The sequence below is a fragment of the Urocampus carinirostris genome, chromosome 1, assembly GCF_059441175.1.
Source record: "Urocampus carinirostris isolate Australia breed hairy pipefish chromosome 1, RoL_Ucar_1.0, whole genome shotgun sequence".
Classification (NCBI taxonomy): Eukaryota; Metazoa; Chordata; class Actinopteri; order Syngnathiformes; family Syngnathidae; genus Urocampus; species Urocampus carinirostris.
The window spans coordinates 66,486,715-66,497,670 of record NC_142349.1 but is presented as its reverse complement, the minus strand read 5'-3'; positions in this window follow the sequence as shown (position 1 = coordinate 66,497,670).

Genomic DNA, 10,956 nt, shown 5'->3' with positions numbered 1-10,956 from the left:
TTTTGTTTGATTGAAAATATATATTTCAATTGAAACAACTTTTTGGGGACTGAATGATAAAGACACAAATCTACCTCCATACAGATTATCATTAGAAACATGTAAAACATGGTGGTGGCATTATCAGTACTCTTGACAATTTTAATATGAAAACTGGGATTATTAAGTCATCTTTTTATGAATCGGCTCATTTTTACTTATACTAGATTCAAGATTTACTCACTTAAATCGAATATTAAGAGACACGCATACATTCCTTATTTGGGGAGAAAATTTACACCTTAAATGTATAATTTCTAGTGGTGGTGAGCACAGATTGACACTAGGTGGTACTAGGGCTCTTGCCCCTGAATCATACTGCCCATGTGGATTTTTTTTCTTGGTTATTTGTAAACTGTAACAGTTAACTGAGATTAATAATAATACACGATTACAGAAATAAGTACTCAATATTTTAGACACGAGGAGCATAATCTCGACTGGTGGCGAGCGCAGATACACTAGGCGGTGCTTGGGCTACTGCCTGTATTCGCTTTCTAAAATTCATGGTTTTTTTTTTCCCCAATTATTTGTTAAAAACAAAAAATAATACCAAGACCAATAAGGTGAATTACAATAATAACTTCCATATCTTTTAATTTGAAGAGAAAAATTCCACTGTATATAAATTATCACATGTGATGGTAAGGAAAGGGGAGCCGGGGTTCTGTCCCTGAATCCCTTTTAAAAATTGTGGATTTTTTTTCAATTATTTGTAAAAAAAATAAATTCAACAGTTAATTAAGGTTGAAAATGTAAATTATAACAATATTTTCTCAGGAATTTAAATTTGAGGGATCAAAATATCCCCTTATTTTCAGGAGTTAGTGTGAGAACATCTCAACAGTGCCCCTAGTGGGAGTATCAAGCAATTGATTTCGGTCAGTAATACCAGTTCTAATGAGAACATTCAGGAGAGTTGCCCCACTAAAAATGTACTTATTCAATTCTTAATTTAAGGTTTTTTCTTAAGTTAAAATCCTTTTTGGAACAAGTCACGGCATTTAGATATCTAGCATTTCGGTCTTATCAGAGTTAAGGCGCAAGAAGTTGAGTGACATCCATTCTTTTATCTCAGTGAGGCAAGCCTCCAAATTTCCACAGTTTAGAGTGGCAGATTCCTCCATCGGAAGATATAGTTGAGTGTCATCAATGGAAACTAATATTATACTTGCGAATAATATCACCTCATGGAAGCATGTAAATGCTGAAAAGAAGTGGGCCAAGTACGGAACCCTGCGGAACACCACAGGTAACACGAAAGGGCTCAGATTCCATTTCACCATATTTACCACAGTGCGTCCTAAAGTGTCTCATTTAGTGGATTGCAAATAACTTGAAAATGAAATTGAAGCATAGAAATGACTTCAAATAGTCCTTCAAGGAAAAGTAATATAAGCACTTGTACACTGGCTAGTATTATTCATCATCCACACAATATCAAACAAAAAACCACTCGTGCACTCACACCATTTTAAAATGTATATTAGAAAATATATGGTAATATTTGTAAAGTACTGTGCTATGTTGTATGATTGACTACAAACTCCGATTTATTCGTCTGGTGGGGAAAAAATGGTCGGGACTTCTACATTGGGATATATGTAACGAAGAAATAAATAGTCTGTTTTTTTTCTCCTTGGGGTTGTACCACTCTTGTTGTCATTCACCCCCCCCAACTTGATCCAAGTGGTAGATACTGTAGGTATAAATGTCATATTTTGGGGGTAAATGTTTCCTTTCCACTTTCTGTGTAAACTCGATGTTGCTGTAAAATATTGACAAATAAAAAACTGCTTGGAGATGTTTATATCGGAAATGTGTCTGTTGGGTTCGTTTTAGGATTAAAGTCGACTCGGGGTTAGGGTGTTCCTGCTTTTTTTGCTTTTATTCTGAAAAGGAAAATAATACGACAAAAATGCTACAAAATTACTACTTCAATGATACTATTATACAGGAATACTTCAAAATATGACTCAAAAATACTACAAAAAACATCTACAGTAATACAAAAAAAATACTACAGAAATACTCCAAATATGCTACTACAGAAATACTATGACGGGAATACTACAAAAATACTACTACAGAAACACTACAAAACAAAAAATCAAATTTAGAACTCGAAAAGGGGACTTAATATCATTTTGCTTTCATCCCGAAGAGTAAAAACACTACAGAAATACTATAAAAGCACTACTATAGTAAGACTATAATACAGAAATACCACTGCATAAATACTACTCAAGAAATACAAGAACACTAATGGTACAGTAATACTACAAAAACATCTACAGTAAAACTAAAAATACGACAGAAAAACTACAAACATACTACTAGAGAAATACTACAACAGGAATACTACAAAGCTAAATAGCAAATATAGAGCTCAAAAAAGGGACCTAATATCATTTTGCTTTCATTCTGAAAAGAGAAACAATACTACAGAAATTCTACAAAATTACTACTTCAATAATACCATTATGCAGTAATACTACAACAGTAATACTACTACGGGAGTACTACAAAATATGACTCCAAAAATACTAAAAAAATACTACAAATATACTACTACAGAAACACTATGACGGGAATACTACAATAATACTACTACGGAAACACTACAACACTAAATATGAAATTTAGTGCTCAAAAAAGAACCTGATGTCATTTTGCATTCATTCAAAAAAGAAAAACAATACTACAGATATGCCATAAAATTAAAACTTTAATTATACTATTATGCAGGAATACTACTACAGGAATACTACAAAATATGACTCAAAAATACTACAAAAAACATCTACAGTAATACAAAAAAAATACTACAGAAATACTCCAAATATGCTACTAAAGAAATACTATGACGGGAATACTACAAAAATACTACTACAGAAACACTACAAAACAAAATATCAAATTTAGTGCTCGAAAAGGGGACCTAATATCATTTTGCTTTCATTCCGAAGAGTAAAAACACTACAGAAATACTATAAAAGCACTACTATAGTAAGACTATAATACAGAAATACCACTGCATAAATACTACTCAAGAAATACAAAAACACTAATGGTACAGTAATACTACAAAAACATCTACAGTAAAACTAAAAATACGACAGAAAAACTACAAACATACTACTAGAGAAATACTACAGCAGGAATACTACAAAGCTAAATAGCAAATATAGAGCTCAAAAAAGGGACCTAATATCATTTTGCTTTCATTCTGAAAAGAGAAACAATACTACAGAAATTCTACAAAATTAGTACTTCAATAATACCATTATGCAGTAATACTACTACAGTAATACTACTACAGGAGTACTGCAAAATATGACTCCAAAAATACTAAAAAAAAAAACACTACAAAATTACTACAAATATATTAGAACAGAAACACTATGACGAAAATACTACAATAATACTACTACGGAAACACTACAACACTAAATGTGAAATTTAGTGCTCGAAAAAGGAACCTGATTTCATTTTGCATTCATTCAGAAAAGAAAAACAATACTACAGATATGCTATAAAATTACTACTTCAATTATACTATTATGCAGGAATACTACTACAGTAATACTGCTACAGGAATACTACAAAAAACATCTACAGTAATACTAAAAAATACTAAAGAAATAATACATAATACATATTACTACTTGAGTAATACTATTGTGCAGGGACCTAATATTTTTTTGCTTTTATTCTGAAAAGTAAAAACACTACAGAAATACTAGAAAAATACTTCCATAGTAATACTATAATAAAGAAATATCACTGCAAAAATACTCCTAAAGAAATACAAAAAAACTAATTTTACAGTAATACTGCAAATATACTACAGAAAAACTACCAACATACTACTACAGAAATACTACTGCAGAAATACAACAAAAATACTACTACGAGAACACTACAAAGCTAAATATCAAATTCAGTGCTCGAAAAAGGGACCTGATATCATTTGACATTCATTCTGAAAAGAGTAACAATACTACAGAAATTCTACAAAATTGCTACTTCAATAATACTACTATGCCGAAATTCTACTACAGTAATACTAAAAAATACTAAAGAAATAATACATATTACTACTTGAGTAATACTATTGTGCAGGGACCTAATATTTATTTTGCTCTTATTCCGAAAAGTTAAAATACTGTAGAAATACTCCTAAAATACTTCCACAGTAACACTACAATAAAGAAATACCACTGCAAAAATACTACTAAAGACATACAACAAAACTTATTCTACAGTAATCCTACAAAAACCTCTACAGTAATATGAAAAAATACTACAGAAAAACGACAAACATACTTCTAAAGAAATACTACTACAGGGATACTACTACAAAGCTAAATATGAATATGAAAAGGTACCTAATATCATTTTGCTTTCATTACGAAAAGTAAAAATACGACAGAAATATTAGAAAAATACTACTATAGTAATACTATAATACGAAAATACCAGTGCGGAAATACTACTAAAGGAATACAACAAAACTAGTTCTACAATAATACAAATAAAACGTATACAGTCATACTAAACAATACTACAGAAAAATTATACATATACTACTACAGAAATACTACTACAGAAACACTAAAAACTAAATATCAAATTTAAGTGCTTGAAAAAGGTACCAAATATAAATTGGCTTTTTTCCAAAAAGTAAAAATACTACAGAAATACTATAAAAATACTACTATGGTAATAGTATAATACGGAAATACCACTGCAGAAAAACCACTAAAAAAATCAGACAAAACTAATTCTACAGTAATACTACAAAAATAATACCACAGAAATACTGGGGTGGGTGGGTGTATAGATCAGTTAACCAAATGGGTTGTAGGGGCACCATTTCCTGTGGTGTGTCTTGGGCAAGTACACCCTGGTGGTGCCCATCTCTCTCCAGGCTAATATATCTTTCCTTTCGGTCTCGAACCGGGGACCTTTTGCATGTAGGCAAATGTGCCAAGAACGTATATCGGTTAATTCAAAAGACACACCCCACCTTTTCGGAAAATGTCAACTCATTCAGAGCCATAACATGTATGTATGCGTCTTCTTGAGTGCCAAAACCTAAAAATTTGTTAGTTTTATTTTTTTTAAAACATTCTAAAGGCTTTGGCGCTCCTGATCGGTAAGTATCAAGCCCCTGGGAATCATTTCAGTATGATTAATCACCACTCAATGGCAGGAATGGCATTGATCAGATCTTTGTCCACACATCTAGGAGGCCCCCCACTGTCTTGCTTTGCTTCCTCTATCCAGCGATTTAGAGTGTGTGGGCAGCTCACATCACCTAGACACATTGGACGGTGAAAAGTTATTGCAAAGTTCATGCATAAGCAGAGTTGGGTAGGGTTACTTTAACTTGATTACTTTCAATTACTTTTGGATTACTCTAATCTCAAATATGCTAAAAAAAAACAAAAGAAACTAAATATGAATAAAATGACTAAATTTTGTGCAGGCTTGGGGAGTAACGGAATACATGGAATGGCTAAAATTATGTTGGCGAGCTGTTTGGATTTATTTTCATTTTGTTTCTGTCGCATTTTATGTTCGTTTTGCCGGAGATCAAAGAGATCAAAGCCGGGAGAGAAAGCTTACCACGTGTTGTGAGTCATCATTTTATTCATATTGAGTTTCTTTTGTCTTTTATTAGCATATTTGGTATTGGAGTCATCCAAAAGTCATAGAAAGTAATCAAGTTAAAGTCACCCTACCCATAATTTTATATGAATGAATGAAAACTTTTATTTCGAACATTAAAATAAAAACAGGACAAAAACAATGAGTCAACAACAAAATAATGTTACATAACATCGAAAAGGGGTAGTCAGAAGCAGATGCTTATTTTCCCTACCCCTTCATCTTCCCTATTAAATCCATTTTACAGATCCTCTTCTCCTCTCGTGTCTAATATAACAAATTCTCATGGATATACTTATTACATAGGTCAGATATCAATAATGAAAATAATAACAATAGTCACTTATTTTATACACTAATCTTCGTAATACCCATCCCTCAACGTCATAATGCCAATAGTTACCAAACATCACTGCGGCACCAATGATAATAACAACAATAAAAATTAAAATAATATTGCAGATTTGATTTTGTCATCCGCGGAATACCGTATTTTCCGCACTATAAGGCGCACCTAGAAGCCTTTATTTTTTCAAAAGCTGACCATGCGCCTTATAATACAGTGCGCCTTATATATGGATCAATATTAAGTCGCAAAGTCTTGCAACTAAAGCAAGCAGCCGCCGACTAGATTTTCCCCCGAAAGCCAAGTCGTCCGCGGTGTATGCTGGGATTGATATACCGGCGTTTCATTTCCTAACCAATGTGTCAATCATCATTTGAATTGATCACTATTGGCTAAAGTTATTCGGAGGTAAAGGGGGCGGATCCTTTTTAGCATTTACAGGCTCGCATGGGCTAAAGGGGCGAAACAAAGCCTGCAATTGGCTGAAAAAGATGAATGTGAATCACAGGTTGGGTTGCACTAAGGCATAGAGAAAACATTTTTACTAGTCTTGTAAATATTTTGCACAGTTGCATTTACTACACTCACGGTTGTAAGAGGACCATGGTTGTGTATCATTATTGAACGTGATGGCTGCAAGAGAACTTTGGTGAGCTATGCGGCTTTATATTTTCCCGGTATCTTGTTTTCGAACGATCTTGATGTTTCTGTGATGAGTCTATTTTTAAACTCAATTCAATTCAAAGTGTTTATTGTCATATGCACAGTAAAGAACCCCGTTTCCCTGCACGATAAAATTCTTACTTTGCTGTCCACACAGTTGCCAGCAAAAAATAAAATGGAAACTAAGAAATGTTTGGCATTTCTTGAATCCCAAGACTTGAACCTTCCGAATGATATTTGGAACGATGCATTTGAGTGATTGGTGACATCGTACAGACACTGTTTCCGGACATGTCTGAGACACGTATTGGCTTCTCTGCAAGCTTTGGGAATGTTAAGGGGGTAATAAGTTGGACTGAACTATCTGACTGTTTTGTCCACGTTCCCATTGTAGCGCCTTATTATCCGGTGCGCCTTATGTATGGAAAATATAGGACCAAAAACTATTTTTTGGCGGTGCGCCCTATAACCCGGTGCGCCTTATAGTGGGGAAAATACGGTAGTTTAAAAAATATACAATTACAAACGGCAGCATTTAAAAGAACAAATAGAATCTGTAAAATAAAAAAAGGAGCCATAAGCCTTCCCCAATGAATAAGAAGGCCATTATCCTGAAGAATGACGGCCTGAGGCTGTGATTATGCCGCTATTATATCTTTAACAGCATGGTTTGTCAAAATAGAACACACGCCCCCACCTCCTTGCTAACCACACACACTCTATTAGACAAACACAAAGGGGGGGACGGTCGGACGTCTGGAAAAAAAAAAAACATGGCTCCTTCTGGTGTGTGAATCCTAACGCTTGGAGCAATAGCTGATATGGTCATGAATTAACCCCCCTTATAAATGATCCGACCAGATTAGCGGCATTAATAGCAACACGACACGTCACCTCGACCTTGTTGTGTTTCATTACTCTGCCTACTCACGTAAATTGAGTGTTTTCATCCAAGGGCGTCCCGGTCAAGAACACACACAAGAAAATCTAGCCAGCGCACAAAAATGAGGGTTCAAAATTACTAATTAAGAAGCGACTTAAGTCAAAGTTACAGTGCATGACGGTAAAACTACACGGGTTCCCCTGACGTTGTGTCCTAAATGCGGTATTTTGAAGTCGAAGTAGAACGAAGTTGAGTAAAGTCAGTAGAGTTTTTCGAGAACCGGCTTCTTCGGCTCGGCTCACTAAAAGGAACCGGCTCTTTCGGGTCCTAAACGGCTCTTCAGGTTGTTTTGCTCCTTTAATCCCAACATGAACAAATATTATGTAAAATTATGCACAAAATGACTTAAAGGAAGGGGGGAATAGAACTAAAAAAGAAACAAATACCAACATGAAAAATTAGTGAAAGGAGAAAGAGAAAAAAAGAAAGAAAAATTTATAAAAGAGCCGGAAAAAAAGAAAAGAAAGAAAAGTAGGAAAAAAGTAAATAGAGAACAAAAAGAAAAAAGTATCAGCTCGGAAAAAATAAACACAATGAGATTCTTTTAAAGGAATTTAAAAAAAGGTGGAAAAAAAAACATATAAAAAAAGAAGAAAAAGTTTGTGTTGCATTAAAATAATTTCCAATGATATCAAGTCAATCTTGTTGCCAACATTGTACTTCCACTCAAAAATGTGATTAAGTACAGTTCTGTATCTTACAACCGACTAAATAAGCCCCCAAAAATGTTAATATTATGCGACAAAATATGTCAGGAAATAAAAAGAAATGGATATCTTGTAAAAGAATTGTAAGAACAAACGACGTTTGTAGGCCCTACAACCTTTTCAATTCATTCAAAAGAGAAAAATAATTTTGCATTGCCGGAAACTCAGCAAAATGTAACTTGATGTCAAGTTTTGGACATGTTTGATAATGACTTAGTTGCCACACTTGGGATTGCTGTTGCTCACTGTTGTTTCAAGCGTTGCTCACCGACTTTGTGTGAACGCTCAGACCCGTAAGGAACATTACAGGGAACATTGGTCCCGATAGCACTCGTGCTACGATCTCACCGCCGATGTCCTTGTTATCCGCGGCCCTTCCAGGTACACGGCGTGATTTCCTCCCACGGGGCCGCACAAGTGGTTAGCGTAACACAATACTCTATCCCGAATGTTCTCTCGAACACACGCCCGGGGGTTGAACATGGATGGCGAGATTGTACTGCCGCAGGGTCACGCGCCCTTGATGCCGGATCAGGCTGTTTCCATCCCCGTATTTTCTGTTAGGATCCAGCACACTACAGTCCTCAGATGCCAGTGTACAAATTGACAAATTGAGAACGGCTGGCTCTAATCATCCGCACCAGAAACTCGTTAACTACTTGGCTTATAATGACTGTGTCCGCAGCAAAAGCTGTAGGATTGTTGCTTTCCATGCTGGTTAGTAAAATCAGAGGCGCCGCCGCGAGCGGCAGCCTTTCCAGCAGCTCCGTGTTATTTTGCTCTTTTTGTGATTTATAGTTTTAATTGTCTGCCTTTATCTTTGGTGTTTTTTGTCCTGTTTAACAACTACACTTTGGATTACTTTAAATCCTATCACTATGGGTTTTAACGAATCAACTCCTTGCCCTGAAGAATTCATGTGCCGGCGTGATGAAGGGGCCCTATCGTGAATGGAGAGCCGGAGCTAGCTAAGCGGTTAGCGGCGTTATAAGTCTTCGGTACCGTCTGTAATCATGGTAAATGTAAACTCTCTACCAAATAAGACCGACGAACTGGCTTTGCTGGTGAAAAACATCAAAGCGTACAGGGAGTGCAGTTTACTGTGTTTTACGGAAATGTGGCCCACGTCTAGCATCCCGGACGCTACCGTGGAGCTACCCAGAGCTTCAGCGCTGTTAGGGCAGACAGAGACACAAAATCCTGCGGGAAGCGGCAAGGAGGTGGACTCGCTATCTACGTGAACACGAGGTGGTGTAACCCTGGGCACAAAGATTTCCATCTGTTGCAGGGACGTCGTACTTTTGGCCTAGCATGTGATGTCATCCACTTCGCTGTTGCTAAACTGCAACACAGCACCCCGAGGCCATCCTGTTAATCTGTTAATAAACAACAAAAGGATACTGCTGGAAGTGTGAATTTGCCTACAGGATGAATACATTTTCTGCTGAAAAGCTTTACGTAGATGAAAATTTTATTTTTCAGCACCAGCCGGCACCTGTTCACGGTGCCAAAACCACTGGTAAACGGTTTGCTGATCATGGTGTCACTGTGCTGAATTGGACTGCCAACTCTCCTAACCTGAACTCCATAGAGAATCTTTGGGTTAATGTGAAGAGGAAGTTGAGATACACCAGACCCAACACTGTGGATGATCTTAAGTCAACAATGGAAGCATCCTGGACCTCCATAACACCTCAGCAGTGCCACAGGCTGATTGCCTACATTGAAGCAGTCATTTCTGCAAAAGGATTCCGGACCAAGAACTGAGTTCATAACTGAATTTATTTGAAGGTTGATTTCTATTCAATTGAAAACACTTTTTTTTTATTGGTTGTATGAAAACTGCTAATATTTTGGGATAAGGATTGCTCGTGTGTCTGTCCTTGCTGGTTTACGCAGGGGAACCTTTCGTGCCATGCATGATTTCAAACCAAAGTTTTAGTGTGTTACCTTCAGCAACCTTGGAAACGGTGGTTCCAGCTCTTTTCAGGTCATTGACCGACTCCTGTCATGTAGTTCCTTGGCTGATTCCTCACCTTTCTTAAAATCATTAAGACCCCACGAGGTGAGATCTTGCATGGGGCTCCACTCCATTCCATTTTCTAATGATTGCTCCAACAGTGGACCTTTTTTCACCGAGCTACTTGGCAATGGCTCCATTTCCAGCCTTGTGGTGGTGTACAATTTTGTCTCTGGTGTCTTTGGACAGCTCTTTGGTCTTCACCATATTACAAGTTAAAGTCTTACTGATTAAATGGGATGGGTAGGCGTCTTTATGCAGCTAACAACCTCAAACAGGTGCATCTGATGCAGGATGATACATTGAGTGCCGGTGGGCTCCTAATGGGCAGACTAACAGATCTTTCAGGGTCAGAATTCTAGGCTTTCAAATACTTATTTGAAGCTGTATCACCCAAAGTGTTAAAAAAACATGCATTGTGATTTCTGGATTTTTCTTTTTAGTTTATCTCTCTCACAGTAGACATGCACCTACGATGAAAATTTCAGACCCTTCCATGATTTCTAAGTGGGGGAAATAGCAAAATAGCAGGTTGTTCAAATACGTATTATCTTCACTGTCT